The 25,094-nt window shown below is 41.1% G+C and overlaps 1 protein-coding gene across 1 annotated transcript in view; it reads right to left on the reverse strand.

Moving 5' to 3' along the window:
- Nucleotides 1-22,172, reverse strand: part of LOC122315027 (glutamate receptor 3.6-like) — a 31,464-nt gene extending 9,292 nt beyond the window's left edge. Inside the window, exon 1 of the mRNA XM_043130709.1 lies at nt 21,989-22,172. The gene's annotated coding sequence lies outside the window, so the exon portion shown is untranslated. The remainder of the gene's footprint in view (nt 1-21,988) is intronic.
- Nucleotides 22,173-25,094: the final 2,922 nt, after the last annotated feature.

Raw genomic sequence — 25,094 nt, forward strand, 5'->3', positions numbered from 1 at the left:
TTTTAGTCTGTTTGCTACCACTTTTGCAATGATCTTGTAGAAGACATTGCATAGACTTATAGGTCTAAAGTCTGTTACAGGCTTGGGAGCTTTTTTCTTTGGTATAAGGGAGATAAAGGTATGGTTAATGTCTTTAAATCCCTTCCTTGTGTTCAGGTGTTCCATTACTGCCTCAGTGACTCCTTTACCAACTGTTGGCGAATGCTAGTGGTAGAATAGAGCTAGGAATCCATTTGGCCCTGGTGAACCTAATGGGATCATTTCAAAAATGGCTCTTTCAATCTCCTCTTTGGAATAAGGTCTAGTTAATGACCTATTCATATCATATGAGATTCGAGGCTGAAAAGATTGAAGTAAGGCTGCATTGCCTCTAGGAGTAGAAGTAGAAAAAAGGTTCATATAGAAGTCTTAAAATGCCAGACTTATTTCCTCCTGATTGTTAGATGTAGTGCCTTCCTCATTGGCTACACTCTTAATTGTATTGACCAGTTTCCCGTGTGAAGCATAATGGTGGAAGTACTTTGTATTTCTATCTCCTTCTTAGAGCCATCCTTGTTTTGCCCTTTGTCTCCATTTTAATTCTTCATCCTCTAACAGTTTATCAATCTCTACTTGAATTTGCTGGATCTGTTCATTGTTGTGACCTGTATTAGTTTCCTGCATCCTTCTTAGACATTCTCTTTTATCTGAGAGCTTCTTGTTATGTTCTTGAAAGGCTTTCCTATTCCAGGTTTTCAACTTCTCACTGCAAATCTTAAGCCCTTCTCGAGAGGCTATTGTCTTAGGACTGAGATGACTGCTTAAAAGCCAAGCTTGTTGAACTATGAGGTTGCATTCCTCCCTCTTACCTCATGCTGCTTCGTATCTAAAAATATGAGGTCTATGGGCTTTACCTGCATTAGAATTTGAGCATGTAACAAGAATGGGATTATGATCTGAGCACTAAGTTGGTTAGACTTGCATTGAGTTATGGTACTTGAGATCCAGCCAATCCTTATTAACAAATGTTCTGTCCAACATGACTTTAGTGAATTCTGAACCCTCTCTTCTATTACTCTAGGTATAACTGTCACCATTGAAACCTAAGTCCTTCAGGCCACAGTCCTCAATAACTGTTCTGAAAGCCTCCATTTGTTGAAATGGTTTAGCATGGGAGCCAAACTGTTTCTCTTGTAGGAGGATTTCATTAAAGTCTCCCAAACATAACCATGGGCACTGAATATGAGATTGTAGTAGTCTAATTAAACTCCAGCTCTCTTTCCTTCTAGCAGCTATTAGTTGTCCATAAAAACCAGTTAGGATACTGCTTCTTTCCACTACAGTAGGGTGTATAGTCAAGGAGATGTGGTGATTTGAGTAAGAATTCAACTCTTCCTCCACCTCTTTCTTCCAAAAGAAGGCAAGGCCACCACTTCTACCAATACAGTCCACAATGAAGCTTTGATCAAAGTTCAATTTGATCCTGATCCATTTCATCCTATCTCTTTTACACTTGGTCTCACTTAGAAAAATGACATCCGACCTCTTCTCCTTCACCATATGGTGAAGCTCTTGAACTGTCCGAGGGTTCCTAAGCCCTCGGCAGTTCCATGCTAAGTATTTCATGGGGAGTGGCAGGGCTGCTTAGCAGCCACTGCCATGCAAGCTTGTTTAAATCGTTTCCTGGTCATGATGAGTCTTGGCTAGGCATCTATAGTTTTCCTTTTCTGTTTAGCCTTACTAATGTCCCTCATAGGTGTATCATACTCTTCTTGTTGGGCTAAGAGTCCTAGGCCTCTGGCCCTTCTCTTCCAAGTGGGCCTTGATTTAGATGGGCCACCTCTTGAAGGCTTAAGAGGGGAGTTTTGAGAGGGGTAAGCTGAAGGTGGTATCCTGCCTTACCGGGCTATCAGACCCTACTGAATTTAAAACAACAATAGTGGATACAACTGGAGAGGTTATCCAAGACTCGTCTGGGGCTACTATATGCATGTCAGGGTAAGTATGGGGGATGAGGGTGGTAAGTTGCCTAGTCAGATTGCCCATGCCTTCCTGCACCATCATGCGGGTTGCCCTTCCTCAGGAAAGGGCTCTGAGAGATATTGGTGCCTGAGCTACCTCTGTCAGTGTGATTAGACTTCTCAACACTATTGCCTTTAGCACCATGCGCCAGCTCTTCATTATCAAATTTACTGGATTCATTGTTGTTTTGGCACCCATCATCTGAGTTTGCAGATTCATCTTTCTTTTTTGAATAATTCTGATTGCTTCTCGCTAGGGGGCTAGCTCGTAATCACTGACCGTATTGAGCTCCTTCTCCTTCCCTATATTTTTCTTCAAGCGAAGGATTTGGACACGAAGGTCCAAGGTGCTTGATAACCCAACACTGAAACAAATTAAAGGCAGACGTTCATATCTGAATGGGATCTAGTATTGTTGAGTTCCTATGATGATAAAACTGCCTCTTGACAGTGCTTTGGTGATGTCAACTTGAATTTTTCCCTAAGGTCTCTGCCTCACGCTAGTTCGCCTGCATCAACATCCACTGCAAGAACTTCACCCATTGTCGCACCCAGTTTCTCCCTCATCGTTTTATTCATTCTTGCAAATGGGAGGTCATGAAGCTGTATCCAGAAGTTCTCCTTTGTGAAAGACAAGTCTTTGGGCATTAGGCAACCTTCACAGTCTTGTATGTTGACTAAAAACCTGTCAAAGGTCCATGGACGACTCTTAAGGACCCTTGTCTTCTCCATGGCACTCTGGAACTCTACTAGAAATTTGTTTTGCCCAAGATCTTTGAAAGAGACTTGTCCTGTTACTTGCCAAGCTTTACTCATCGTAGCTCGAAAGGCTCCTTTTATTCACTTCCTATTCAGCTATCACCAGCACTGCTAGACATCTCTTACTCTTTTCTTCAAACAGCGATACTTCCTCTTGTGGGATTAGAACTTCTTGTTTTTCTACTTCCGTGAGACAGAGACCCTCATATAGATTTGTTAATTCCTTTGCCATGAACCTCGGGCTTGTTCTGAGCACTATACAGATAATTAAAGTGTGAGAACTACTGCAAACTATAACAATAACGTATCTTTCAGACTGAGTCCAAGAGGAAGCCTCTAAGTTTCAAGAAACTTAGAGAGAAAACACACCACCTTTTCGGAGAGAGAGAGCATAAATTGGGAAGTTAAAACAAAAGGATTTACAAACAAAATTTCTGAAATGGAAAAGAAACCAAACATACGTAAAACTAGGCTCACCGAGGGGGGTTGGATCAACTGTGATAGGGACGGTGCAACAGCAGAACAAGTGGCCGTGTCTTATGGCTGGATAACGGCGATCAAGTTGCAAGCGGTTGAGCACTGATATGAGAGAGAGAGAGAGAGAGAGAGAGAGAGAGAGAGAGAGAGAGAGAGAGAGAGAGAGAGAGAGAGAGAGAGAGAGAGAGTACTGAGCACGACATGAGGGAGAAAGAAGCTCACCATATGACAGTTAACAGAGGAGGCGTGCGATGATCTAGTGTGGCGTGAGGATCCCAGTTGCCCTTTCCTCATAGGAGCGACTAGGAGGAAGGGCTCGTGAGATGCAGTGGTTTTTGGCACACGGTGGAGTATATTACTCTGTTTTGAGTGTGAAAAACAAAGGGAGTGTTGTGATTACGTGTTAGCACGATAGTGGACTGGTAGAAAATGCCGTGTAGGAGAGAACTCGACAGTGTTGGGTGGCACACGGTGGGCTAAGTGCAACTGTGGCTGATCATACTGCTCTGTTTTTATGCATGCAAAACAGGGGTTGTTGGGTTCTTGGTTCGTGTTTGGCATACAGAAGGGCTAGGTGATTCTGTGATGGTGCAGGGTGCAAGGCCGTGAGGGACCGCAGTTGACTGAGATGGGAGCATGATTCCTATGGTGGTATGGCTTTGTTGAACCACCTTAAGTGTGAAACAAACCACCTAAAAACTTAGCACCATTCTCTATTTTGGAGTATTAGGCGCCACCCACCCACAGTTTCTGCAGCAAATGATGCCCCAAAATTTGCAGCAAATTGCTGTACCGAATTCCTCTGGAATTGAAGCTGCTCTCTCCTATAAAAGGGAGAGCTCAGTTGTGAAGAAGGGGTGTGGAAAAACAGAGAGAAAAGAGAGGACGTGAGAGAGAATTTGTAGAGTTTTTTGTAATCTCGTACAAATTTAGTAAAAGAGGCTCTAGTGGACGTAGGCAATTTGCTGAACCACTTAAATATCGTCTTGTGTGATTTTGGACACGCCGAAGTGCACAAAAATTAGTATTAGAGCTCTGGTTCTCACTGTCCAGAAATCCATTGCCGCAAACGGAATCGAAAATGGAGGTCGGAGGAGCTCACACGTGCCCCAAGAATATCGAAGTGCGCACCCATGTGCCAGACGCGCATCTGGAGGTTGAAGACGACTGAACCTCACTCTCCACGCACGCCCACATGCCCGAAGGTCGGAGTGCACAACAATAGGTTGAAGTCCACACGCCTCACACTCCCTTACGCGTCCAGAAGGAGGAAGACGCGTGAAGCCCACACACCTTAGATGTCTTCTTTGCGTGCAGATCACTCTCCCACGCGCCACATGCGCCCAACAAAAGCGGCTCGTGTGCCACATGCGCCAAATGCTCACACAGACGCTACTGTAGCGCGTGCATCTCACGCGCCAGATGATTAGGACCGTCCGTTTTTCCAGATTCTTGTCGAGCTTGATCTAAGCCATTTGGAGTCTGATTTCAACAATCAAATAGTGCTTTTCAACTATTTGACCAGGATGAAGCTTGGGTGAAACTAAGTGGAGGTCTGAACCGACTGATGTTGAAGAATCAGCGGATGAGTTATGGTTAGGGGTGAAATGCCACTCAAACCCGCCATTTGATCCCCATCAAAATCTGCATTGAATCCCTTACAAACTAATGGATGTAAACAAATAGCGCGCCCTTCCACTAAAATGGGTCGGAATGCCTGTATGCCTAATCTATGCAGGGTAGGTGCTCGATTCAGTAATACGGGGTGCCCCTGCATAACTTCCTGAAGTATTTCCCATACAATCACTTCTTTTTCTCGAATTTTACTCTTAGCAACTCCTATGTTCGAAGCAAGATGTTGTTTAATTAGACCCCAAATTACAAATGGTTGGAAAAGAATTTTGGAATTTTGTATTTAAATTTTCTAAATTCAAATGGAAAGATCTGGAAGAGATAGGAGCTCTGAAAATGCCAGTAGCTCTGGGCGTTTAATTACTATGAGCATTTAATTACAATATGTACTTGCCTGATACATATGAGCATTTAATTACTACTCTATTGTATGGGAAGGAAAAGATTAGTTTTGAAGATATATCTAGTTCTTTAATTAGCAATGAGTACCGCAAAAAGGATAAGCAGGTACAACAAGATACATCAAGTGAAGTGCTAACAGCAAGAGGGAGACCACAGTCAAGGTATCCCGGAAAGAAGAAAGGTTTTCAATCGAAAACCCGAACCATATCACGTGGTTCATCAGTCGGAAGAAAGCTCGCCAGAGAAGAGTATTCTTTTTGTTACAACAAAGGACACTGGAAGAATGATTGTTCCAAGCTGAAAGGACAACAGCAGAATCAACCCATCATAGCCAATGTCGTGGACATAGATGATGATTCGGATTTTGCCTTGACAAATTCATCATCTATTTGTCATTCCGATGAATGGATTATGGATTCCAGATGTATCTATCACATGTGTTCCAATCGGGACTGGTTTACTGACTTCACAAAGATTGAGGGTGGAGTAGTACTTATGGACAATGACAGTGCCTGTAAGATTCGGGGAATAGGTAGCATTTGGTTAAAGTTGCACGATGGCAGCGTCAAGACTCCGACAGAAGTTCGGTACATTTTGGACTTGCAGATGAATCTCATTTCACTGGGATCTCTGGATTCAAAGGGATTCAGAATAACCATTGAAGACGAAACTCTCAAAGTACTAATGGGAGTTCAGGTGGCAATGAAGGGCTTGAGGTGAGAAAACTTATACTTATTGCAAGGAAGTACTGTTGATAGAAGAGCTTCCACATGCTGTGAGAAGTGTGAGAAGCTAGATGAGACTGATGCTGACACCACCAGTCTTTGGCATATGCGTATGGGACACGCTGGAGAAAAATCTTTGCAAACATTGGTGAAGTAAGGCTTACTCAAAGGTGCCAAGACTGGTAAACTGTCTTTCTTTGAACACTGTGTATTGGGGAAGCAAAAACGGATCAAGTTTGGAACCGCTGTACATAATACATAGGGGATACTTGACTATGTACACTCCGATGTTTGGGGACCTACCTAAAATGCATCTTTGGGAGGTAAACATTGGTTTGTAACTTTTGTGGATGATTATTCTTATCGTGTGTGGGTGTATATAATGAAGAATATAGATGAAGTGCTGAAAATCTTCCTTGATTGGAAGAAAATCGTTGAAACTCAGACCAGCAGAAAGATCAAGCAGCTCAAATCTAATAATGGAGGTAAGTACACTTCAGACCCCTTCATGGAAGTATACCGGAGAGAGGGAATTGTTAGACATTTCACAGTACGAGGTACATCGTAGTAGAACGGTGTGGTAGAATAGATGAATCATACTTTACTAGAGAAAGTGAGATGTATGTTACTTAATGCTGGATTCAGTAAACAATTTTGGGCTGAAACTGTGACATATGCCTACCACCTCATCAACTGACTACCTACAGCTGCCAATGATGAGAAGACACCCACTGAAATGTGGAGAGGTAAACATGCTACTGATTATGACTCTTTACACGTTTTCGAATGTCCTGCTTACTATCATGCTAAAGAAAGTAAGCTTGATCCTAGAGCCAAGAAAGCAAAATTCTTGAGCTTTAGTACTAGTGTAAAAGGGTATAGACTCTGGTGCATAGAGTCTAAAAGGGTAATCATCAGTAGAGATGTTACATTCAACGAATTTGAGATGCTTAAGTCACATAAGCATAAAAATTCCAATGAAGGCAGCCATGATAGCGAAACACCTAGTGATTCGCAAAAGGTGGAGTTTTCCACTCAAAATGGTTCTGGAGAAACAAATGGAGAGCACGGACAAGATGAGCTTGATAGTCCAGTCACAATACCTCTATGTCAACCCGAATCAATTGCAACCAACAGACCGAGACGAGAGAAACGTGTACTGACACGTCTTGCAGACTATGTGACATATGCATTACTAGCTGAAGGGGGTGAGATCCTAACCACTTACAGAGAAGCCATACAGTCCATTGAACAAGTTGAATGGAAAAAGGTGATGAATGAAGAGATGCAGTCTCTTCACCAGAACCAGACTTGGGAGCTTGTGCCGCTTCCAAAAGGAAAAAAGACAATTGGCTGTAAGTAGATCTTCAATCAGATAGATGATCAAGCTGCTAAAAATGAAGTGTGATACAAAGCTAGGTTAGTAGCCAAGGGCTATGCTCAGAAATAGGGAATTGACTACAGTGAAGTATTCTTTCCTATTGTGAAACATTCATCCATTCGGATATTGCTAGCTTTGGTTGCACAATATGATCTTGAGTTAGCACAGCTTGATGTGAAAATAGCTTTCTTACATAGTGATCTGGATTAGGAGATTTATCTGTCTCAACCAGAAGGTTTTAAGGAAACTAGAAAAGAAAATCGGGTATGTAGTCTGAAGAAGTCTCTCTATGGCTTGAAGCAGTCACCTTGGCAATAGTATAAGCAGTTTGACCGCTTTATGATGGATCTGAATACACTCGTTGCCAATACGATCACTGTGCGTATTTCAAAAAACTTGCAAATGGGTCTTTCATTTATTTACTTTTATATGTAGATGATATGTTAATTGCATGTAAAAGCAAGGGAGAGATAAATAGCTTAAAAACTCAGTTAAGTCATGAGTTTGAAATGAAACATCTGGGAGAAATATGGAGAATATTGGGGATGGAGATCAGCAGAGATAGGGTGAAAGGTACAATTCACCTTACTCAGAAGCAGTATTTGAAGAGAATACTACAACGCTTCAACATCGACTATGGCCCCATATTTCAAGCTCAGTGCATTGCAGTCTCCTAAAGATGATGAAGAGTGGAACTACATGAGGAATGTCCCATATGCAAGTATTGTTGGAAGCTTAATGTATGCCATGGTGTGGACACGACCTGATATCTCTCAGGCCGTTAACTTAGTTGGTCGCTATATGCATAATCCTGAAAAGGTTCATTGGCATGCGGCTAAGTAGATTCTACGGTATATTTTAGGGACCGTAGATATTGGTTTAAAATTTAAAAAGAGTGAAGATAGTCTAGTAACTGGATATGTTGACTCAGACTATGCAGGTGATCTTGACAAACGACGATCGACAACTGGATATGTGTTCACTATGGTTGGAGGACCAGTTAGTTGGCGATCAACTTTACAGTCGACAATTGCACTATCATCCATTGAGGCTGAATCCATGGCTGTAACAGAAGTCATGAAAGAAGCTATTTGGTTACAGGGATTGGTAACAGATTTGGGCTTTAAGCAGCAAGAGGTTACCATTTATTGTGACAGTCAAAGTGCAATTCATTTGGCCAAGAATCAAGTATATCACTCTCGAACAAAACATATAGATTTCTGATTTCACTTTGTACGTGAAATATTAGAAGAAGAGGACATCAAACTTCAGAAGATTGGCACTGAAGATAATCCAGCAGATATGTTGACGAAAGTCGTCACAGGGATCAAGTTCCAACACCGTTTGGACTTGATCAGTATTGTACACTGCTGAGCACCTTCCAGTGCATTGGAGCATATTCGATAGCAGAAGTCTCTCATGTCAAAGAATGAGGTGCGTTCATTTGAAAAATGAATCAGTTTACAAACAGACTGGTATGGCACACTTGAGTAGAGGGGGTGATTGTTGAACCACCCTAAGTGTGAAACCAACCCCCTGCAAACTCAACACCGTTCTCTATTTTGGAGTATTAGGCGCCACCCACCCACAGTTCCTTCAGCAAATGATCCCCCAAAATCTATAGCAAATTGCTGCACCGAATTCCTCTGGGATTGAAGCTGCTCTCTCCTATAAAAATGAGAGCTCAGTTGTGCAGAAGGGGTGTGGGAAAACAGAGAGAAAAGAGAAGATGTGAAAGAGAATTTGTAGAGTTTTTTGTAATCTCGTACAAATTCAGTAAAATAGGCTCCAGTGGACGTAGGCAATTTGCTGAACCACTTAAATATCGTCTTGTGTGATTTTGCATAGGCTGGAGTGCACAACAGGCTTCGTGTAGGCCACATGGTGTATGGTGGTTTGGAAACGGGAAGGCTACGGCACTACAGCTTGCATGGGACGTGGAACACCACTCTGTGGTTCATGATAGGGATCAACTGGGAGGAGCTTGGCAGTGTAAAAACAAACCTAGAGGAGATGCGGCACGAAGGAATAGGAAGCTCGATTGTTATTTATTAAAAGTTTTTGAAATTTCTGAGTCTGAAGCTCAGTACCCATTTGTACATCGTGTTGTCCAAAATTTTACCATAGAGCACGCATAGCTCTACAACTCCCAACCCCCAGGGTGCGAAGTCAGGCCTTCACGGTGCTGTTGGAGGAGAAAAAACTGATATCCCATTCTTGAGAGAAGAGAAGAGAGACTATTTCTGAAATTTCTCTAACTCAATTATTTCGTTAGTGGCTTACATTGTGTCAATGCATACATGGGTATTTATAGGCTTGTAGATTCACCTAGCATTTACTCTAATACATGAACTTCCCTAGTATGCAAACACCCAAGTACATGAATCTCTAAATATATGAATTACTTCTTTCGAGATGAACCTTCATTTCAGGTCAAGAATCTACCAAAAGACACAATTAAATTAAGTTTATTTTTCAACAGGTGCACCCCCACCTCAGGTGACTCTCTCTATCTCGACTTGAAATCTGACAAGAAAATCTATGCCACCTGGAGACTCGACATTGGAGATGCATGAAAAGGAGGGCATTTAATTGGTGAGATGCACAATTTCAAGGGAGAAAGGGATGCAGCACTATGGAGGATGCAATCCTAAGAGAGGAGGATTAGAAAGTTTTTGAAATGTGAAACTAGTTGAGGGAGAGAGATGTAGGGTGGTTTTAAACCTATCTCAACCTCAAAAGCTAGCTCAAGTCTTAGGCTTTCTCTCACATTTATAAATTGACCACCAACTTCTCCTACAACTAATGTGGGACAACTCTAAAGTGGTATCAAAGCGGGGTCATAACCAAAGTTTTGAATACCATTTCGGTTAAGGTATTAAAACGAAATATTTCGATAATGACACCATTTCGGGATAGTCTATATATAAATAAATTAATTATATATGTATAAATTATATTTCAAAATAACATCAATGCAAGTCTTAAAAAGTTAAACCACATATTTATAAAACTCAATAATTCTTCAATGTTCTCAATCTAACTATTAAAAAAAATAATCACTCATCTTCATCATGAAAATGAGAGTAAGGATTTGATTTCTAGTTCTCAAGAAAAGGGGATCAAAAAAAGTTTAGACAATAGAATTCATATGTGAGAATTTGAGTAAAAATTACAAAGAAAAAAGAAGGATTTTTACATTAAGTACAAAAATACTTTAATTTCAGCCGGTATTTGACCCGGTATGAAACACATACCTCTCCTGTGCTGGCTACTATTCCGGAACAGTAAATATCGACTATAGCAGCAGGTATGGTACAATTTTTAAAACTTTTGTTATAACCATTGAATATTTTATGTTGAATAATGGAAGTTAATTTGAGTAGAATTGTTAATTTGAATGGTTCTAATTATCATACTTAGAAAGGAAAAATGGAAGATCTTTTATTCATGAAGCAATTTCATTTATTGGTGTTTGCTTCTAAGAAGCCTGAAGATAAATCTGACGAAGAATAGACTTTGCAACATCCACAAGCTTGTGGATACATCAAGCAATTTGTAGATGATAATGTTTTGGACCATATTAGTGGAGAGACACATGCACTTACACTCTAGAATAATTTGAACAATTATATGCTCGGTAGACTGGAAATAATCAAATTTATTTAATCAAGCATTTGATAACTCTGAGATTCCAAGATGGAACTCCATTGATAGATCAGTTGAACACATTCTAATGAATAATTAATCAATTGGCTGGAATGGGTATCAACTCCGACGATGAGGTACAGGGATTGTGTTTGCTCGGTATATTGTCGGACTCTTGGGAGACATTTAAAATGTCATTATCTAACTCAGCCCCAAATGGTGTAATCAATATGGATCTAATGAAAAGCAGTGTTTTGAATGAAGAGATGAAAAGAAAATCAAAACGTTCCTCTTTATAGTTAGAGGTCTTGGTTACAAAAAAGAGGGGGAGGACTGAAAGCATAGGTCTAAAGAATAGAGATAAGGTTAGAAGCAAGTCAAATAGGTTTGCTAATGTTAAGTGCTATCATTGTGGCATGAAGGGTCGTATCAATAAATATTGCGAAAAAGTGAAAAGAGAATACAAGGAGAAAGGGAATGAGAATAAGAACGTTGATGAAAAGGATGATAATCAAGTTGCCACCACTACTACTGGAGATGTCTTCATTGTTTATGATGATAATGATGTTGTAAATATTGCTTCTCATGAAACTAGCTGGGTGATTGATAGTGGTGCCTCCATTCATGCTACACCCCAAAAGGATTTCTTCACAAACTTTGTACTCGATGACTTTGGCACAGTAAGGATAGACAATGGTAGCTTGGCTAAAATTATTGACATTGGAGATGTGTGCTTGGAAACAAATAACGGCACAATTCTCATTCTTAGAGATGTAAAGCACAGTTCTGATATCCATTTGAACTTGATTTCTACAAATAAACTTGATGATGAAGGGTATTGCAACACCTTTTGTAATGGGCAATGAAAGCTCACAAGGGGTACTATGATTATGGCTAGAGGCAAGAAGGTTTCAGCTTTATGCATCGTACATGCAAGGCTTTCCAATAGCATTCTTAATGTTATAGAGAATGAGCTCACGATACAATTGTGGCATAAGAGACTTGTCCACATGAGTAAGAAAGGCCTGGCAATATTGGTTAAAAAGAAATTTATGTCTGGAATGAAGAGTGCATCTTTGAAAAATTGTACTCACTATTTGGCAAGGAAGTAGAATAGAGTTTCCTTCAAAAGTTCTCCTCCTTCAAGAAAGTCAGGTATACTTGATCTCGTGCATTTAGATCTTTGTGGTCCCATGAAGACAAGAACACTTGGTGGCTCCTTGTATTTTGTGACTTTAAAAGCTTATCATTCAATAAAGTCGTGGGTCTATACTTTGAAAAGAAAAGATTGAGTATTCGAAATGTTTAAAACAATTTTAGGCTTTAGTTGAGAGGCAGACTGGAAAGAAGCTGAAGTGCATCCAAACTGATAACGGAGAAGAGTATTCAAGCCCATTTGATGACTATTGTAGACAGCAATGTATTTGACATCAAATGACAACTCTAAAGACTCCTCAGTTGAATAATTTACCTGAAAGGATGAACAAAACATTGATTAAGAGAGTGAGATGTTTGCTTTCACAGGCACAAATGCCTAGATCTTTTTGGGGTGAGGCTTTAAGTATAGTTGTACATGTTCTTAATCTCACACCATGTCTCCCACAATTTGATGTACCAGATAGAGTTTGGATTGGCAAGGATGTTACTTATGATCACTTACATGTCTTTGTTGGATGTAAAACAGTTTTAGAGAACTAGCCCAACTATTCCTCACACAATTCATGGCAAGCAAAAGAAGAAGTAGCCCCGCGATGTACCTTCTCACCATCAAGCAAGGGGAGGATGGGAGCCTGAAAGCGTAACTAACTAGGTTCAATATGGAGTGCATGATGGTGGAGGATCAAGACGAAAAGATCACCCTAGTGGCCCTTCTAGGGTGAGTGTGGCCCCAGTCCTAGTTTGAGGCAGAGCTGGCCAAGAGGACCCCCACCACACTGTGGGAGTTTATGGATCAAGCTAATAACTTCATCAACACCGAGGACACATTTCGCACTTTGACTGAACCAAGGAAGAAAGAACTAGAGTAGGCAAACAAGAAAGTGAAGGCCACGGCTAGGGGCCTTACTCAAGAAAAGGCAAAAAGGAGGCTGGACAATGGAAGGAGGGAGGAGCCCCTCTCGAAGGGTGCAGGATTTCGACAAGACCACTTGGCACTCGCCATCCAAAAGGACAAGCGCTAGCTCACCCAAGAGGGTGACCAGCCAACTCGTCTTATTGCACCTATCATCAATCGACCACCCACAATACAAAAGACTATCACTCCATGCGAGGACGAAGGGATTATAAATTGAGCAACACTGATATATCCCCCTGTCCAGAGGGCAGAACAAGTGTGGAGAATGAGGTACCGAGAAAGAAGCTTTGATAGGGGTGATAGCAAAAAAGATCAGAGAGCCCGCAACGAAGGAAAACCAAGAGAAGACCTCCGCAAAGTCCCCCACTCCAGTCACCAAGGTGAGAAGGACTCCTACTGAGAGAAATCAGAACCACAGTAGGGGGATTCACCAATGGACAAGTGACCACATCTGAGAGAAAGGCACAAGCCAGGAAGGCCTAATATTGAGATGTGTACTTGGCGACATACCACCCAACCAAGTATAGGAGGAGCTAACATACCACCCAACCAAGTATAGGAGGAGCTAACCTGCACCCATAATCTCCTTCAGGGAAGATGAGGAGGAAAGAGTCCTCTACCCACATGACGATGTTTTAATGGTGACTATTCTAGTTGCCAACTTCACCACAAGAATGATCCTTATTAACAATGGCAGCTCAGTTGACATCCTATTCTAAAAAGCATTCACTGGCATGGGAATGGATGCTACCTGACTCCAACTGCTTCCGATGTCACTGTAGTGCTTCTCTAGGGAGATGGTTCAGCCAATCACGACAATCACTCATTTGTCTTGACGAGTAGCGCTCCTTGCATGGCCCCCGTCATGGTTGAATTCTTGGTCGTGAAGGCCTCCTTCCTTGGTTGCATGGTACCTCGCTACTTCTTGGTCGGTTGGCCAAGAGTGCTATGTGCAAGAGTTGAAACTGAGGACTAGCGAGGTGCCCATGGCTCGCCTCTTGACCCATTAAGGCCAGCAAGCAGTGTGGGTATGCACCTCACATGAAGCTGCAGCTAGCTTTTGTCAATAACTCAACCTGCGACAACTAGAGAAGGAGAGGAAGGCATATATGGAAAAAGCAAGAAAAGTGGGGAGCAAACTGGTGCCTAAAGATCCCTTCAAATTTGTAAATTTCATTTTTTGTTATATAAAATTCATTAATGAAAGACATGAGTTTTTTTCAAAATTCAATGTCTAAGATCAATGTCTCCACTAGCATTAATCTTCGCCAAGATATGTCTCCACCAACAGAACCTTTAAACGACAACCTACCTCTCCATGGGACACCAAAGGGGTAGGTCATGCCTAAGTGCTACTTTACCTTCCCCACAGAAGAGTGCGAGCTAGCTATTGGTTGCATGAAAATTTACCTTCCTTGTGAGTATCAATAGGTGGGAGTGAATCTAGTCTCAAACTGCCCTGTACTTACCTCTCGGCAAGATTCCAAAAGGTGAAATGAGCAAACGACCATCTTGACCCTTCCGCAGTGGAGAGCAGGTTAGGCCCTTCGGCCACCCAATAACTTACCCCAACCTCCACATCGATGAAGAGTGGGATCAATGCCAACCTATCCCTTACTTACCTTCCTTGTGATGTCAACAGACTGGAGTGAGTACAGACACAAACTGCCCGAAATGACTAACCTCCATGTGAGGGTCGACAGGTGGGTCTAGTCCCCTCGGCTACCCAACCTCCCCCATGGAGGAGAGCAGGCCCGATCGCTCGTAGCCTGAGTCACGACATTTGGATAAAGCATGAACTACACATCGAGTCATGAGGAGGAACAAATAGATGAACGGCATGGTCAGGGCTTCTAGACCCCACCACCTTTGGAACACACCTCCAAGTGACAAGGTACAACACAACCTTTGATGCTACCTCCTCGAGGTCCGTGGTGCCCTCCTTCATGGAAGGTAATCCTAAATTGACAATGCCTGACAACTTATGCTCGGTCCTCAGTGCTCCCAACCCATCCAAGGCCACTACTGGAAGTTGTGAGGAGTTTACAAACATTTGCTTCAATGCCGGCCTATAGCGGGCCCTCCTCTAATGAGCCTCGTACAACATGAAAAAGCTCATTGGGCCTGGAGTTCTCCAGAGCAGAATCCATATGTGTATCCTGTAGGCCCCATCAAATTTGGCATGGTGAGTTCTGCACAAATCCTGCAACATGCACTGCGCGTATCTTGCAACAGGCATTGATGGATCTCGTGCCACTCACCACAAAGGCCATCTAGCACCATTAATGTAGTAACGACCCAAAGTACATGGGAACCCATGCATGTTGCATCAGCTTCCAAATAGGCCTAATAAAGGAGCCCGGGAGCTTACACATGGCAAGACTACAAAGTGCAGGTCTCCCTCTTTTTTTAAAGGGGCATCTCAAACCATGGTGGACAAGGCAAGCAAAAAGTCCTGACAAACCAATCGGCAGGAAAAAAATGGGCAAGAGAAGAATGATAAAATGACCACAAGGCAAAGGACGTGGTGGTATGACGAGAAACAAAAATGTATATACAAGTATACTAATGCATTAATTGTCACGGTCCGTATAAAGAAAAAGACTGAAATAGAGAAATTTACATCATGCCAATAAGGGGAGGAGATACAAAATCAAATAAGGGAGCCATCAAAATCCTCCTTGGACTCAATGAAGCCCACCTCTGGAGCATCCAGGTCTAGTAAGTGCCCGGCAAGGTCAACCTTGGCACCTTCAAGAGGGAGGGCCACATGGGCTTCATCTTTAGGAGGAAAGGAGTTTGGCATCATCGCTTGACCAATCTTGCCACCATGTTCAGGGACAACAAGATTAGACTTGAGTTTACAGAGATTGAAAGCCCTCAAATGTGCCTCAAGTGCTTGAGAACCCGCTTGAGGATTCAAAATAATGTGATCCCGCATTGTCTTGAGGCCTTCAATATACCCATTTGCCTAAGAGTCATCGTGGACATAAAGGGCTTTCCCTAGTTGATCACCCAGGCAGCTAGCAACCTTTTGCACATAAGCCAAATTGCTCTATTAGTACTTGATAATTATGTCCTGGGCAGCAATCTTCTGTTGAGCCACTCCCAACTCTTTCAACGCCTTCTCCGCCCTCGTCTTCTCCTAATTGGCCTAAGCAGCCAATAGTAAGTCTTCTTAGTACTTCAAGGTGACCGATAGGGACGAGCACTCCCCCTCCTACAACTTGAACCCTTGGGTGTCAAAGTCTCGATGACCCCTCACTTCCTCAGTCTCCACCCAAAGCTGGCTCAGCAACTCTTAGGCTGAGACGGCTCGCCCCATCATCGTTGCCAACTCCACCTCCAGGCACTTTCTCTCCTCCCTCTCCCCGCTTGCATAGTAAAGAGCCATCTTCACCATGAAGTGAAGCTCCCAAATCACGATGAAGTCGACCAACATGTTGGCACCCTACAACCCGCCATGACAAGAGATGGAAGAGTCAAAATGGGAAGAAAATGAACTAAATCAGAGTGATGGAAAACCTCAGACAAAAAAACCTATCGAGATCTAAACACCCACTCCAGAGCCTTCACCTGTGCACCCCTTACTTCAAGGCAAGTGGATGCCGAGATAATGTCCACTGAGATCACCTGCGGGATATGATCGTTGGTGTCCAACCCAACACTTATTACTTCACTCGAGACCTCTTTATCCGGTCCACAAGCTGAAGGGTTGGGAGGACCCCTAGTCATAGGCAGTGGATCCCCTTAGGAAAAGGAGTGATCATTCTCCTCACCTGAAGCAAGCAGGCCACCCTTCTTCGACCCCATGACAGCTACTACAACCTCGTCGTCGGTTGAAGGGTAAGTTACAAGGGACTCGACTTCCTTGCTAGGAGATGAACAACAACGATAATGGCCATGATACTGCCTATGGAAGCTCCACCACGGGAAGGCTCTGGTGAAGGCATACTCCCCTTGGAAGAATCGGACTCCTCTGCAAAGACCATGGGAGCACCACCAGAGACTAAATCCCCGACCATGGAATGAGTAACAGAGACCAAAGAAGAAGTCTCATCTCCATATTAGCCCCAGGAGGCAACCTAACTACAAACAACCGACGAGTAATCTCATACAGAAAATCCCCTTAGAAGTACATTTGGAGCTAGTTACCCCTCCGAGATAGGTCCTACGGCCATGCGGGCATGATAGGCACCTCTGTTAGAGAAGGAGCAGTTGGCACGCCAAGACAGGATGGGTTGGGACTCCACTAGTCCACGTGTACGATCCACAGAAGACACTTGAGAGACTGGGCTCAGGACAAACATCATAGGTCTTGGTTGCTAAATGCCAGCCGCCCTCGCCAATTGACCCATAAGATATGCAGGTCACTACTGGCTTTGGTTGTTTCTGTGCGAGGTTTCTTCCCCTTACCCTCAAAGGGAAGGCTCGGGGAGTGCTTCTTCGACGAGGCCACTGGAGGCCGTACGCCTGTGCAAAAAAGGTACTGACCCGGCCCGTCCGTATGAGCCGACCTGAACCTTAAGATAAAAAGTGGGTTAAACTGACTTATGGGTCAAACCCGCTAATTGTCAATTTTGATCCAACTAATACATTTTAACACGCAAAAGCATCCCTCCATTTCTCAAACCGTATGCTCAAATCGTATGCCATCCTCCTCAAATCTCAAACCCTAGTAGCCATCCCTTCCAATTTCTCAAACCATATGCCATCCCTCTCCAAATCTCAAACCCTAGCAGCAATCCCTCCCCATTTTTCTTTGTCATCACCATCATCACTATTCGTCATCACCATTGACTCCATTTGTTGACTTCGTTCATCATCATTGTCTACTCCAACAAGCATAGAGACATTCGTCTACTTCGTTCGTCGTATTTATCTACTCCAACCGTAGATGCCTGATGAGTGTGCAAAAGTCACTCTAAATACTCTATTATTGGACTAAAATGCTAAAATGTGAATAGAAATCATAGGAATTAATGTGTATTCTTAAATTAAATTTCTATTTACGTTGGAATACTCCTAAACAGTTTTTTTATGTTTTATTTCAGAGTTTATAAAAGAGCAAGTCAAGCCCAGTCAAATTTAAAGGAGGACATTCCTGGGGTTTGAGAGCAATTTGGAAGAAAAGAAAAAGAAAAACAAATCATAAAATGAAACCATAAGAAGTCCAAGTCTGAAATTTCCTAGGAGACAGTCTGGATATACTTTAGTCTTTTGACTGTATCCTTTTACTCACATATCGGATTGATGCGATTCTTGATGCATTAGAAACCTATCTTAAAGGGTTATAACTTTGTCTCTAATAAAGATTTCCAAATTCAAACTCCTGAAGGGCGTATATGGCTACTAAGATAAATCCTAAAATTTAGGCGATTTTTTTATGCGGAAATTAAGAGGACATTAGGGTTTCTTTCCTACCCTATATAAGCATATTATTAGCACGAAATGGAGGAAAGAGGAGGAGGTATAAGAGGCAGATCTGAAGAGAAGAGAAAATCACTTCCATAGCCACCGTTCGCTTCAGTTTTCTCTAAAGATTTTTTTTGTCCAATATATTTATGGGTAACTAAATTCTCAAATAGGATTAGGAATGAACTTTCACATTAGATGGTATTTCTAATTTATTTTTAATTCATGTATTTGATTTTCAATTACTAAAACTCTTTTGTTTTATCATTCTCAATTCATCGTTGATGTTTTCTTCTCCGAATAATCATAGAATTTATTCTGTTTATGGATTCAGTCATACTTTTTCTATTGAATGGATTAGTTCTTTGATTATGTTTGGATCAATTATTTATCTATATTAATTTAATTCTTTGCTGCAATATCGCTCCCTGAGTATATTGTCGTCGTTGGATTTTCTCAATAAAGATAGTAATTTACGTTTTTTTAAAAGTGGTGAATGATTTTTTAAAGAGTTAAATTTGATTTGATTTTGGTTTATAAATCTATACATTCCGATTGAGAATTTCTGGAATTGAATTCCTAATTGAATTATCCAATGAATTAAGAATAATTAAAATATCAAATTTGTGCAAGGGATTCCCCACGCTCTACTGTTTGTCAAATTTGAGTATTTTTTCCGTTAATCACTTTGCTTCACTTTAATTTATATTTAAAATTAATCTTTGTTCTTCATTACTTATTTAATATTTTTCTTTAGTTTGTTTGTTCCTCTTGCTATTCTTTTAATTTGTCTCCCTGTAGAATCGACACCCCAAAGTTGTGCTACAACTACCGCATTATTCTTTGGGCGTAATCAACGCCAATCCAAGATTCTCCCCGCACCTGGTTTGCTCCATGTCTTCACTTTGTCTTCCTCTTTTTCAGCCCCTTATTTTCTGTTGAAACCCAAGTTAACCGAAGGGTTAATGATTCAAAGTCTCTAATGCTCACTTTATTGAATTGGGTCCAAAAGTACGAACCATCAGGCTGTCTTGCATATTTTTTCTTTCAAAAATGAATGAAAAATTCCAATGAAGTAGCTCATTCTGGCATGAAGAGGATGAAATTGAAGCTTGAGCTGGGCTAGATGTTTTATTCTTCAGTGGACAAATGTCGAAGAATGGATGTTTTGGGCATGAAGGATTGAAGGTTCTAGCTTCTTCTTCGTGATTGCAGCAAGGGAAAATTCCAAAAAATGGCATTGAAAAAAAGTACTCTTAAACAACAGGTTAGTCGGGTCGGGTTGGTTTGTGTTATCATGGGAGTCGGGTCAGCCCAAGCCACAGACCGGTTTGGTCGGGTTGCACCCCTAGGCGGCCGAATGGAAATGCCACAATCGGCATGAATGGTATAATCGATAGGAGGAAGGTGCATCAAAGGGGTGCTCTCTCGCCCACTCTTTGACGATGGCTATGCATGCAACTCCTTGGGCGTGGCCGTCAGTCGCATAGCCTTGTTGCTAGGAACGACAACCCACCAGGCCCTGATCGGAAACTCAACAAGATTGATTTGCCCAATAGGGAACTGCCACCCTCGACCAAACGAAGAAGAATTTGCTAGTCCGGTCTGCGATTTTACAATATCTCGCCTCTAGTACGACAAGGGCATTTATAGCATTGAAGCTACAAATATCCCCAATGCCCCATTTTATATTGTGGGTTAGGAGGAATTCACAGCAAGTCAAGTAGGTGTGCTTAGGGTCGAACTTCAACAGTGCACGCATCCACAGGATGCAGCAACATATTAGGATTTGCCAAGCGTTCGGGTGAAGTTGGGAGGGAGCCAGACTAAAATGGTGCAAAGCTTATCGAACGGAGTGAGGGAAAGGTAGCCTCAACTCATAGGAGAACATACTAGGAAAGAGGGTGATGCATCGTGTGAAGCCGTCAGCATTGACGGCCCTATACCAAGGCCCAAGAATCTCGAAGAACACCATGTCAGGAATGCGGTAAGTGGAAACTAGAGACGGCAAAAAGTCATGTGAGGCCTCCTAGTGCCAATGACAACCAGCGTAGGTTGGAGCATAGGCCTCGGGAAGATCTTGCTCATCAGAAACCGTAGGCTCATCGGACTTTTTAGCCGCCGTTGGGGGAGTAAGGGTGAAGAAGGAGAGAACAAGGGCGCAAAGAGAGGGCAAATGAAGTAAGAAGAAAGCGAGAAAGGTGAGGCAGAGCTTATATAGAGGAGTAGTGGTTGGCCTTCCAACTCCCACAAGCTGATTATGAGAAGCGAAGCATTTCAAATCTCGCGAACACGCAATGAGAAGCTTGAGAAACCACCTGACAGTCATTAATGCAGAAGGGAACCTAAGGGCCCGACACGCGGAGGGACCAAAAGGCAAAAGCGTCATAAAGGATACCAAGTGATGACAACCATGAAGGAAAGGGGAAGAAGAAATTCTCATCGGGTTAGCCCGATGAGAATTGGCGGGGTAACTATTAGAAGATTTTTCACCCAGGCCAAAGGCCTAGAGCTTGAGTCCAATATCACAAGAGGCCCAGGCCAACTGGCAATCCGTCAGCCTAGTTAAAGGGTTCCTAGCCCTTAACAGAAGGTGAGGACCACTTGGGAAGTACGGAAAAACCACCCTAGCATAAAGGAGGGTGTAGCACGCCAACATAAGGGAACTAAGTCCCAAATAGCCTTGACGGGACAAGAGAGTGAATGGGGTGGGAGACCCTCGATCTTCTAGTGAAAGAAGAAGGAAGAACAAGACGAAATGCATTCCCAGGTAGAGAGTCACGCCTCATTAAATGCACTCTCCCTAGAGGGTCACACCACATTAAATGCACTCTTCAGAAAGTCACATCGCATTAAATAGGCATGACAGAAGGAACCACGGGGAGGACATCTCCCCTGCCACAAAGCATGGGCACCTAATCCCAGGGACCAAGTATAAAAATGACTCCAACGTATTGGGACAAGAGTTAGATTCTCTGAACTCTCTCTATTCGCTTACACACTTTTCTAAAGACGATAATGATTTTAGCATTGGAGACTTTCCGGCCATCTCACGGTGTTTTTTTTATATTCGCAGGTCCAAGACTAAAGATCCAAGGTGCTTAGAGCAAGGCCCAAAGATGCACGAAACACAACGATAATAGAGAGTAAACCCATAATAAGACTATCATGTTCCTAATAAAAAAGGCTACCATGTTAATAGATTATTTTATATTCGTTGGCGATTAAGAATTTTCAAGCAAAAGATAAATTACTCCGCACTGGAAAAATACAATACTATAATAACCTCGATATATATATATATATAGAGAGAGAGAGAGAGATCACAGAGGATAGTTGTTCCATTATCTGTTGGAGGCCACATGATTTTATGAAACAAATTAAAACTCTCACTTGGTGCCTACTCTTGTGGAAAAATTAAAAGTTGAAAGAAAATAAAATAAAAGTGAAATGAAAACTTTAATTAATTACCAACCTTGATTGGCGGGCCGGAAATTAAACTAGCTTGATTTATCCAGCAGCTTAGAGACGTTTGAGCCTTCACTTGTTCTGTGCAGTGCTCTTCAATATTGCTGCATGCATAAGATGGAGTTATATATCCAGCCAATGTCATGTGTTTAAGATCTGTTGATCATATGCATACTTGTTATATTTGAATATATGGTTATTGTTTTGTTTTTAGGTTTTGTAAATAATTGGAATACAGGTAACCTCGATTGTCATTGATCATTTGCATTATTGAGAATGGCAGTACCATTGGTGGATACGGTTTCTCCGTCGCAATATTTTTGTAAAATATCACAGTAATGGGATCCATAATGACCTGCTGATCATATAGTCTCATCACCATTTGTGGATAACCCACTAATTCCATGAAGGGATTTAGTGCTGAATGTCATGTTCTACAATCGGTTATATAGACATATCCTTCCGATTAAAGAGATACTTTGAGTGTATCTTATCTTATTATTTATTATCGCCATGCATGCCAGCTTCAATTATGCAGAAAAAAGTTAAATACTCATAATAAACTTGTAATTCTATGACTTAGGGTCTTATTAGGATTGCAATAGGAGTTTTAAAAAGTATTTAAATATTCTTGAAAGCTCTTTAATGAAAAAATTAAGTCGGTATTACATATTAAAACACTTTTAATCTCAAACAAGTTAAAAAGTATATTTAAAGAAAAGTATCATTTTGATACATTTTCTCAAACGTGATTTCTTGAATAATGCGGAACGTAATTTGAATTTTAAAAACACTATCAATAGGTAAAAATATTTATAGAACTTTAAGATAATTACAACTTTCAAACTTTTAATGTTATGATCATAATTTTTAAAAATTTAAATAATCGTTATTTCTACCTCAAAAAGTATTTTTTTAATTTGTTTCCAAATAAACGTAATATGTTTGAAAATGTTTTAAATTTATAGCCATCAAACAGTAAATAACTTTTTAATAGTAAAACTTATTACATAAGTTATAAGCTATAAGTTCTAAAATTATAAGCTATATTTTCTACCGTAATTTTAAACATGCACTTATAGAGATCGATGATGTATTTATCTATTTTATATATATCCTCTAGGCTTGGGAAGAAACTTTCTAAGAAACCATGCACCTTAATTAATACATTCATGTATAACTATGATTCAATCTGAAGTATTAGATAATCCTTGCAGAATATAACTTCATAAATAAACCATATTCTAATTATAACGTCATGCTTTCGAACTACTACTGCAATTCACTGGTCATTGGGTAGCCTAAAAAGGCAAATGATATATACATTTTATTTTTTATTTGTTTTTTGTGTGTTTTGTTCTGGAACTTCATCATCAACCACGCTAATGCGTTTGGATAATCACCATCATGTGTGGCACAGGAAAACTGAAAAGCCACTTAATAATTAGTGTCTCCCCATCGTGACCTGCGTGTTTGGTAGTGCATCCGGCCTTTCCATCTTTCAAATAAGGTCAGGCGTACAGCGCACATCATCTGTCAATTCTTTAAAGCTCAGCCATAGCACACCATGAAGACCTCATCAAGTCCGACAAAGTGGACAACTAAAAATTTGGTTCACAACTATTTACTGGCTACTTGTATATATATCGGAAAACACTAGAATCACATTCTAATCATCTATCGAAATGATTATTTAGTATTTATTTATTTTTTAGTGATTAAGTAAATATTTTTAAATGAATATATAATCTTTTTTGTTTTTAAAAAATATCTTAATAATTTGAAAAAATAGTGAAAAAAAAAAAATTAAAGCGATCGATAAAAATTATCTATAAAAATGATCCCAGCAACTTCCATATATATATCTATATAGTCAAGTCAAGGCTTATCTTTCGGCCATAGCCTTGAAAATTGTTCCCAATGGCAATGTAGAAACTGTTATATACATCGATTATTGGAACTATCCTTTTTGTATGTTTTTATTTTACTTTTATTTATTATCTCAGTGACTCCCTAAATATCAAGTTGGAACCTTAGCATACACGCCTCATCTCTTACCAGTGGATCGCGACTCCAAAATCTGAAATTAGAATTGAAGGAGCACAGTGACTTAATTGATCTTTTTAGTGTTTTGGCTCTTTTTTTTTTTTTTTCTCTCCATTAAGTTGCCTAACCATAGTCGCCAAGATATTACATCCATCGGAGGGGGTTTGAAGCTTTGGCTCCAATCACCTCCTCCCCTAGCCAGCCCCAATGGCTCTTATGGTCATCTGGTTTTTCTCTTATTTATTTTCCGTTTATTTACTTTCTATTGGAGTTCGTTTTATTTTCTCTCTATAGCGCCGACTCTTGTCAATCTGCTGCTTCCCAGCATCCTCCTTCTTACACGCGCCGCCTCTACAGCCGTTGATTTTCATACTCATAGTAGAAAATTGCAATTCTGCATGGCACATTTGTTGCATTTGCGACCCCTACACTACGCGCAACTGCGTCCTCAAGCGGCTTCTGAGTCCATGCACGGCCACTTCGACTTCACATGCCCTTGATCATTCGGATCAACTCGTCCGCTCTCCTCCCAAGGTGGTGTGTGTATTGCACGCGTTGCCACCAACGATGTCATCCCCTTACCGACAACTCAGTTTAGATTATGGCTACTACTCTATGTTATCATTTTTCCTAAATCGTGATCTTGCAAGAAGGATCGTGGACATCTCCAAAAATCATTTCAAGACAAGAAATGACAGTGCATCCACCATCTCTACCGCTTCCAGCAGAGGTTCCATCGCCGTAAGGGTCACCTAATGAGAGCACTTAGCATTCGATATATTAATATGTGTAAAGCATGTGTTTTCACAAATAAAGAAAATATAACTCTTACTTGGGTGATAAAAAATAACAGTCATTCGTTGAAACTTTTAATGAACCTTTAAAGAAACCCCACATGAAAAAAAAAAAAAACCACACACATGCGCATGATGGGAAAGGGAATTGGAAATTAGTGGCCTGTATGGAGCTATTAGGCATGTTGATGGCACATGTTGAGTGGTTTTGGATCTTTCTCAATTTTAAAAATTAATTCAAGATGTGAGGTTTTTTCTCACACTTTTAAACTG

The sequence above is a fragment of the Carya illinoinensis genome, chromosome 7, assembly GCF_018687715.1.
Source record: "Carya illinoinensis cultivar Pawnee chromosome 7, C.illinoinensisPawnee_v1, whole genome shotgun sequence".
Lineage (NCBI taxonomy): Eukaryota > Viridiplantae > Streptophyta > Magnoliopsida > Fagales > Juglandaceae > Carya > Carya illinoinensis.